This window comes from Notolabrus celidotus, chromosome 1 (assembly GCF_009762535.1).
Source record: "Notolabrus celidotus isolate fNotCel1 chromosome 1, fNotCel1.pri, whole genome shotgun sequence".
NCBI lineage: Eukaryota > Metazoa > Chordata > Actinopteri > Labriformes > Labridae > Notolabrus > Notolabrus celidotus.
This window is the reverse complement of record NC_048272.1, coordinates 24,236,553-24,246,203: the sequence shown is the minus strand read 5'-3', so window position 1 is coordinate 24,246,203 and position 9,651 is coordinate 24,236,553.

The following is a 9,651-nucleotide window of genomic DNA, read 5'->3' as shown; positions in this document are numbered from 1 at the left end:
GAGTTTTATTCTTATAACACTTTTATTTATTTATTTATTTATCATCTAGTTCAAAATTTTGTCACTTTTTATTCTATTTTAGAATCCCAACCCAGCGGTCGGGGCTGGGTTGGGATTAGGATGGGGGGGTCTTTTTATTTTTATTTTTTTTGTACAGCACTTTACAATATCATTGTATGAAAAGCGCTTAACTATAAATAAGGTCTGATTGATTGATTGATTGATTGATTGATTGATTGATTGATTGATTGATTGATTGATTGATTGATTGATTGATTGATTGATTGATTGATTGATTGATTGATTGATTGATTGATTGATTGTCTGTCTTGCTGAAATGTGCAAGGTCTTCCCTGAAAAAGGCATTGTCTAGATGAAAGCTTACGTTGCTCCAAAACCTGTATTTATTGTTAAGCATTAATAGTGCCTACCCAGATCATGTATGTTTTTAATGCAGGGCCCAAAGATCACTGCCATCCAGTATTGGTTTCCAGCCGTGTCCCTTTTGCACAGACATTCTCCAGATTCCCTCAATATTTTAAGCATACTTTGTGCTGTAGATGACGAAATCCACAAATTCTTTGCAGTTTTACTCTGAGGAACGTTACCCTGAAATGTTGAACTGTTCACTCAGCCAGCCTCTCACAGAGTGAAACTCTTCCCATGAGAGACTCGGCCTCACTGGAGTGCCTTTTTATAGCCAGTCATGAATACAAGTTAACCTAACTTGTCGGGAGATGTTTCTCTATGGTGGTTTTTTTGGGGGGTTTTTTTGGTGTACTTGTCCCCACTTTTGTAAATGTTTCGCTTGCGCCAAATTTAAAATAAACGTGTTTTTCAAAAAAGGAATACTTTTTCCAATACTGAAATCAATCTTTCAGTATTTACTTTGAAAGATTTGCATATCATCAAAATCTGTTCTTTTTTCATTATACAGTGTCCCAACTTTCTTGGAATTGGAATTGTATTTAATTGATAATTTCCACCATTGTCTTATTTAATCTTATCTTTATTTTATATTTGATCAGTATCTCAACTTTATCTTTATTGTAGAAAATGCACTCTTACTACCAAATAAGTTGATTATGGTCATGTTTTTGAAATATACAGATGTATGACATTCACTACACAATGACATTGTAATATTAAAAAATAACACAATAAAACCGGTGTTTGCAGGTTTTCAGATGAATCCTTTCTTCCCAATAAATGTAATTTTCTTGATATGATAATATAACTGTAATTTACTGATAGTACCATATTGATCATTTCAGAAAGTTCATGATAAAAGCCATTATAGATTAAATAAACTAAACCTATCTACATTGAATTTGCTGCCATGCAGGTTGCCTCAGGTGTGTATCTTACAGTAGTGAAATGAACGATGCAGGTGATAGCGATGATAAGAAGACCAATGATGATGGAGGCAACAGCAACATAGAGAGCATTCTTGCCCAGCCGTCTCGACCCGTCATAGTCACCACGATAATAGCTGTTCCTGGACTGTGAATGACAAATTAGTATTACACATAAGATCCAGTCAGTATGTACGAGGACTTCACTTTGAAAAATGTTGACACAAACATGCTGAGCGTGGATGAGTAGCAATGAAACCACCAAATCATCTCTTAAGATTGGCAGATAATTACAGTGAAATTTAAACCGTTCTTACTGCCTTCCTTTCTTAGTACTTTACTCGTAATATTTTTAAGTACCATATATAACTCTCTTATAAGCATTGGGGGGTTTTTTTAACTGGTGGTGACCATTATGTGACTAGCAGCTAGCGTCACTTCCTGGACATCAGCCCTAACAGTGAAATGACCTTCATTACAGTGATTGCTTTGTGTGAGCTCTGTGTTGTAATTGGTACAGCTGGCCTGTTACGATTGCAGAGCTCCAGTTCACCCGTGTTAAGTGTTAACTAGTATTAGCTAGTGTTGTTACACTCTCAAGGGAAGATGAAGAGAGCTTTTTCCATGTTTCAGAGAGGTAATATCCATCTGATTTATTCTGCTAACATCAAAAGTCCTGATCTTATGCTGATTTATATGAGCTCCCGTAAAACTCCAGACAATCAAGTCCTGACATTGTCTGGACTCCCACCCATACTGGAGCACAGGTCATGTGCAACTGGGACTTTACATATCAGTCCACATGCTGTTTATTTTAATAGGTATGTCTCAAATTAAGTAATGAGTACAACTACATTTCTGTAAAATGTTGGCACAAACAACACATAACAAAAACAACACGCCTGCTGACTGCATGCAAGTGTTGTAAGTGAATACAGTGCTAACAGTCTGGTTTGCAGACGGGCCACAGACTGAATGTTAACATCAACAGTTTTCAGCATCTATAATCTGGTTTCATTTTCCAAAATGGGAGATCGTGTTAGTTTCTTTGACAGGCAGAACAGGTGTGTGTGACTCAGTTATGTCTTAGTGTGCAACACACAACACAACATGTCAGAACTGTAGCTACAGCAAATTCATAACCATGAAGAGAGAGCTAATTTAGATGCTCTGACACACATTTCCCACATGATAAACAGCAGTACATGCACTTACTGTATGATGAGTTATATTAAGGGAAATGCTGACATCTTCATCCAAGTTACATACTCACCATGACAGAGAAAACTAGAGCCATGCTGGCATCTTCATCCAAGTTACATACTCACCATGATAGAGAAAACTAGAGCCACTATGTTGACAGGGTATGCGGGACAAAAGCAGGTGAAAATAGTCAAACAAAGGTAGCTATGTAGCTGTGGTGGTTCTTGATCTTCTGTAGAACCACGGTCAAAAAATACGCTCCCGCTTAAAGAACTTTTCACTTGTGAGTTAAGCACTCCAAGAGACATGGTGCTGGACAGCGATGACACAGCCAGATGGTTGAAAAAAATACAAACTACAAGGACAAAAGCAACAAAGACATTAGAAAAAAAACAGGAAACTGACAAGATGAAGTCCAACTTGTAATTAAAAGTCAGGAGTTCAAAGGTCTGGTTGATAAGTCTGATAGTTGAAGTCCTCTTTCAAAGTGGGAAAAAAAAGTTGGTGGGAAGGGAGGGAGCAGAAGAGAGGAAGAAGAGGATCACTAACCCTGCTGGCCTCCATCCACTGTAAGTGTTAGGGATCAGACTCTGTTTACAACTGAGGGAGCCTTACAGACACACACACAACATGCTGATACAAAGAAAAATCCCTATCAGCAGTTCAGTAATGTGTGCAAACATAGGATAGGAATGGTATACAGTAGGAAGTGATTGCACGCCTATCTTCTTGAGTGTGTCTGGTACTGTCACAGGTCGGATGAAAAGCTATTAAAATACAGAGAAACCATCAGGCTGCATGTGGCACACAGGTCACAAAGGGTCAGGAGAGGATCTGCTTAACCAGCAATGGACAAGGCACAGAACTGTCTTCAGCCTTTAGTCCAAAATGCATAAGTTTTCTCATAATTTTTTATCCTTTGCATGCATTTGCAAATATTCAAATCTTTCTATTCTGTTCTGGTTTCCTCATTCTTGCAAAGTTATTCTTCTAGTTTTTGCACTCGACTCCAACCATCATCAAAAGCTTAAGGCTTGCACACTATACATTTTGCTATTCGAACTCCCCCTTCTTAACTTAACCTCTAATCAATGCTAGAATCCAAAGGGGTCAGGATCTTTTTGGGTCTAACTTCCAATATGTCAAATTTTTGTTGCAGAGCTTGCAAAAAGGAAAATTACCCATGCTGTGTAGTTGGTGCAGCTTCCTGGGGGAGCTCAGATGCTCTTGTCCAGGTTCCCAAACTGTGGGACGGGACCCCCAGGGGGGTTGCGAGACACAAATGGGGGCCGTGAGATGTCTTCCAGAATTTTTTTTTTTTTTTGGTAAGTTATCTAAAAATAGTTTATTTTACCCATTATAATAAAAAATATCTACAAAAATCGTATCTAAACTTGAAATAAACCCTTGAAAATAGAATATGTAATGAGTTTTCTGCCTTTCTTTGTTGCCAGATGACTCCTACGTTTCAGGTTAGTGAACAGTGAATTATCAAACCATCAGTAGCAGTAGGTTAATTCATAACGGCACGGGAAACAGACACATGCTCATATAGGTAGGGTCACTTTCTGCAGACCAGATCAATGAAGCCACATTAAATCACTTTGAGGGACAGTGGGTGCCACAAGTCTTTCGCACCTATATTTAAGGGGTCACTGGCTGAAAAGTTTGGGAACCCCTGCTCTAGTCTGTTGGAAATTGCAGACTTGTAGTGTGCAAAACCTTGTACAGGGTTCCCACTCTTTTCCAGCGATCATTTTCCAGGACATTTCCAGGACATTTTCATTGATGATCAGGCTGGTATGACAGTCTAAATTTAGTTCCTAATTTAGTTCCTAAATAGTCTAATATGTTCCTCTCAGTGGAAGTCTACATTGAAAGACGTGTAAAAAACAAAAGAGCCAGCAAAGGAATCAGGAATCATGCGGCCGATCACATGTGAGGATATAGGGTATAGGTGATGGAGGGGAGGCTGTGTATCGTGGCTTCATCTGTTCCTTCTGAGAGGGTTAGGGTTCTTCTTGAAGACCGGGCAAATACTCACTGAGAGGAGAAATCGGATCAGTCAATCCGGGCTGAGGCAGCAGATTTTTCTCAATGCCAACCTGAGGACATTAATAATGTTTGCTCCAGTGTGGTTCTGGTTCTGTTTGCTCGAGTTTGGTTCTGGTTCTGGTTCTGGTTGCTTGAGTTGGTTCTGGTTCTGTTTGCTAGAGTTTGGTTCTGGTTCTGTTTGCTTGAGTTGGTTCTGGTTCTGTTTGCTTGAGTTTGGTTCTGGTTCTGGTTCTGTTTGCTTCAGTTCAGTTTTGGTTCAGTTTTGGTTCTGGTTCGGTTCTGGTTCGGTTCTGGTTCGGTTTGGTTCTGGTTCTGTTTGCTTGAGTTCGGTTCTGGTTCGGTTCTGGTTCTGGTTCTGGTTCGGTTCTGGTTCGGCTTCTGTTGGCTCTGGTTCTGTTTGCTTGAGTTTGGTTCTGGTTCGGTTTGCTTGAGTTTGGTTCTGGTTCGGTTTGCTTGAGTTTGGTTCCCTAACCCTAATCCTAACCCTAACCCTAATCCTAACCCCGGCCCTAATCCTAACCCTAACCCTAACCCTTAACCCTAACCCTATTCCCAAACCCTAACCCTAAAATTAACCCTAATCCTAACCCTAATCCGAATCCTAACCCAAACCCTAATCCTGACCCTAACCCCAATCATAACCCTAATAGAACTATCAACCTCAAACCTTTTCTCCGGATACTCCAGGGAGGGGCTCGATTCCTGACTTACATCTGGGCTTTGCTGTCGATTTGGGTATCCAGCTTTTATAAATAAATATTTAAGTTTATTGTGGTTTTTGTTATTCTTGTTTTATCCTGTACTCTATGTTGCTTTCTCTTTCTCCAACTAGGGACCACATCAATCATGTGCATGTGTTTTAATCACTTGTGTTTTCATATGTATTTCATGCATGATATTTCCTCTTTATTGCAGGCAAATGGGCTCAATAGAAAAAAAATTTTTCTTATCAATTGTATGTGGTTTCCTACCATACTCTAGACATGAATTTATGAAGTGTGTCTAAACCTCATTCAGCATACCGACATGATCAATTATAATAACCTTAATCGTTAGAATCATGGTGTCCTTCACGTCACAAACACTCGACCACTAGAGTGGTAGAGGTATTAATGAACTTTGATGATAATTCTGCATGGTTAATTGCTCATATGGGCTCTAACATGAAGGGAGTTTGCATGTTCCCTAAAACTGCATTGAAATACTCTGTACTCATGTTATTATATTTTGTGTGTCTTTTGTATTTACTTGTCTCTTGAGCACTTACAGATACTTTGGTATCTCCAGCACTTTTTATTGCATGCCTAGTTTGAGGGACACCAACCTTCTGATGAACACTACCGGGCTAAAAATTATAAAATTAAAAAGATTAAAAATTAAAAATTAAAATAAATCAAATGATCTCTGTGATGACTGCATACCCAGGTACAACCAGGAACATCAAACGCAGCAATTGATATGAAAGCACATATGCCTTTAGCACTTACTCTTGTTTCCCTTGTTTTAAGGGTTTTTTTATGTATATATTTAATTATTTATTTATTGATGTGGTCTCCTTCCTTCGCTATATGATTCCTGGCCCGAAGATGCAGATACAGCGCAGAATTAAATGCTGCCTAGGTCAGGAATCGAGCCCCCCACACACTCTCTCTCCCTCGCACGTATTCCACTGGCCACAGGACCAACCTTTTAAAAGAGAGGTGGAGGTTTGACCTGGTCTTGAATCCAGTAATTCTGCACCATGGGCAGTTGCCCTAGCCATGAGCTATGGCTCTGGACACATGCCACAGTCTACCATACACTTCTATAACGTATTCTTCCACAATCTATAAACAAAAATAAAATATTTCGGATGTCCAGTATGGGGACTGGAACCAGGGTCCCCTGCATGAAGGGCAGGTGCCGCTCCACTGAGCCACCACCCAATCTCCACCCTAACCCTAACCATAACCCTGGTGATGATCCTCCAGCAGGAACCAAAACCCATTAGAGACTGGATCAGCAGGCCTGCGCACAGACTCAAAACTATGAACCCACCCAAACCCCAATCCCAACCCCAACCCCAACCCTATCCCTAACTCTAATCACAACCATATACCTAACCCTAGCCCTAATCCTAATCATAACCCTTATCCTAACCCTAATTACAACCCTAACCCTTACCCTAACCCTAACCCTAGGGTTAGGGTAAGAATGATTTTGTAACAGAATAAATGCACAAAATTGGTCAATTATAAGTTTTCTCATAAAAACACTGTACGTAAAAGGGTTTTCAACACAAACCATTATTTTTTGCAAAGTTAAGGTAAAATACACGGCTACAAAGATCCTAAATTAAGAGTCGTTCGGGAGTCGAAAGAGCCGGCTCTTCTTTGGGAGCCAAGTTAGAAGAGCCGGCTCTCTGAAAAGAGCCGAACTTCCCATCACTAAAGCACATGCTTATTACCATTTGCACTATTAGTTGCCCTTGGAACTATTTGTATTGTAAAACGTATCAATGTAAATACTTCAGACCTGTACTATAGTGATAAACAGATAACACTTCAATTTGAATCAAGTAAATCCCACTTGTATACTTTAAAACAGAGGGTCATTTCATTCTTTGTGGACTCAACATGACAGCATTTATACTTTTCAAGTAATTGATCTTAAACGCTTTCAGAAAATTAACAGTAGCAAGACTCACATATCCCTTCGAGCCAACAATGGTGTATATGCTGTTTTGTAATGACACAGCACAATTTTATAATTTATTAGAAATGTATTCAAATTATTTCACAGACCCCCATGCTATGGTTTGCGGACCCCCAGGGGTCCCAGGACCCCACTTTGAGAACAACTGAGCTAGAGTACGGTAATTGAGCTCTCAGCCTGCAGAGAAAGTTGTGAGGCACAGACCCCCGAGCTCTCTGCCCGACTCCACTGGTCACACTATAACTTAAATATAAGACTCTTTGAGTCAAAAGAGCACTCTACAAGATAATGTACCATAAAACATGAACAATATACCCCCGTTTTCTGTGAATGCATGATTATGACCAAGTGAAGGAGAAAAGATGTGAAAAAAGTTGCGCAGTGTCGCTGTCTTTTCCAGCACAGCGTGCACTCAACTTTCAATGAATGGGCAGGTGTTTTTCTTAAAAGGGTCAGGTCAAACGCAGCCATGTTGGAATCATTTTCCAGGACTATATGTGATTTTCCAGGACATTTGACTTTTTCTCCCATTTTCCAGGTGTTTTCCAGTACTGGAAAACTGGTCAACTGTTTTCCAGGTTTTCCAGGACGCGTGGGAACCCTGCTTGTATCTAGAGGTCAAGTGCTTAGCTAGGTTTGGTTTGCAATTTTGAATGGTCACTTGAAGGCCCAGGATAACACATCATTACGAATGAAGTTGTCAAACATCAGTGTGTCTGCATTCAGAAAAAAAAATCAATGGAAGCAATCACCTTCAAATGCTTTAGAATAATTTATTAGGATTTTAAAATTGAAATTATCAGAAAAATAAAACAAGAAAAAAAAGAAAAGCATTGCTGTAAAGCTTGGCAGGGGACATCCCAAATCTTAAACTTGAACTGAGCTCATGTAGAGCTACTAGCTCCACCCAAAGCATTGGCCCTTTCCCTTACATCAACACAACAAAAGACATCATTAAAATCAATATACAAGGGGAACAAGATCTCAAAACAGAAAAATATAGTTTCTTTTTTTTTCTGAAAATAAGTCTTAATGCCGCAGAATTATCCACACGCCGTCTGCTATTACCAATAATAGTACTATTTTCATTTGTAAGGTAAAAAATAACTTATTGCTTTATTGTAAGTTAAAAAGTTACAGTGTTGGTGTCCAGCAGTAGTTTTTTTGTCGTGTCCCGGGCGCTCTGACATAGGAACTACTGGCAGGATCAGGAAGTTTTCTGCTGTGCTGCACATCAAACAGGCTGCAGCAAGAAGGAGCTGAACAAACAGGCTTCTTGTTTTTGCAAACGCTGACTTTGTTCCAGCTTTTTGACTTTTTCCTGCCAGCCAGTGTCGTCTGTACTGAGGTCCTGTATCAGAGCTGGCCGGGACCGAGACCCTGTTCCATTTTTGGTTCCCTGCCCACACCCCCTGTGTTTATCACTACACGGAGCAGCAACTGTATGGAAACAATAACATGTTGTTCCAGAGGAGACAAATTTGTGAAATCTAAATATGAAATGGAAAGGAGGCAGAGGAGAGGAGCAGATGAGCCAAAACGGAACAGGCTGATCTTTTTTTTTCTTTTTTTTTCAGTACCGAAAAAATGGCAATCGAAATGCTCCTTCGTTTGCCAAAAAGTAGTTCCATATTACACCTTGATGTATGCGCACAAACACTCACTCATACACACTCGGACGCATTCACATGCACCTTCAATAGTGATAAGAGGACAGAACATGATTGTGATGTTTTTTTCTACAATTGCTTCTCTGAGAATGTCCTTCATTTGTTTCCACGGTGGAGAACACCGCATAAAAGAATTTTTTCCAACAGAAAACAATAAACAAAACATTAAGAAGAGAAATTGCGCAAAAAAATATATATAATATTTCAAAAAAGAGGAAGTCAAGTCAGCTCCCGACCCTGCGAACCCCTGATTTCTCCTGTTTGTGAGTCTTCATTATCTTGTTTTCATGAAGACGCAAGAGTTCTGGTTCATCTAAGGTTGTGAAAGAAAAAGTCAGAGGTGCTTTTTCAAAAAGCAAAGCAAACAAGTTGTTGTCTTTGTAGTAAAACGGTTATTTAACTGAACAAATAAGCCAAACAAACTTCAGGAAGTTTTGTTTTTTACATCGACAGCGTTGAGCTGAAGTCGCTGGAGCAGACTGGCCGAAAACGTACACATAAACAATATGCATACTGATAAATGACATCCAGTCAAAATGCTGTTAACCCTTCCAGAACCAACCAATGACATGCCAGCCGGTTCAGTTTCCCCTCCTCCCCCCCACCCCCACTCACCCCAACGTCTATGTACAATATCTTACAGGAAGACATAAAAACATTGCTTTAAAACCAAT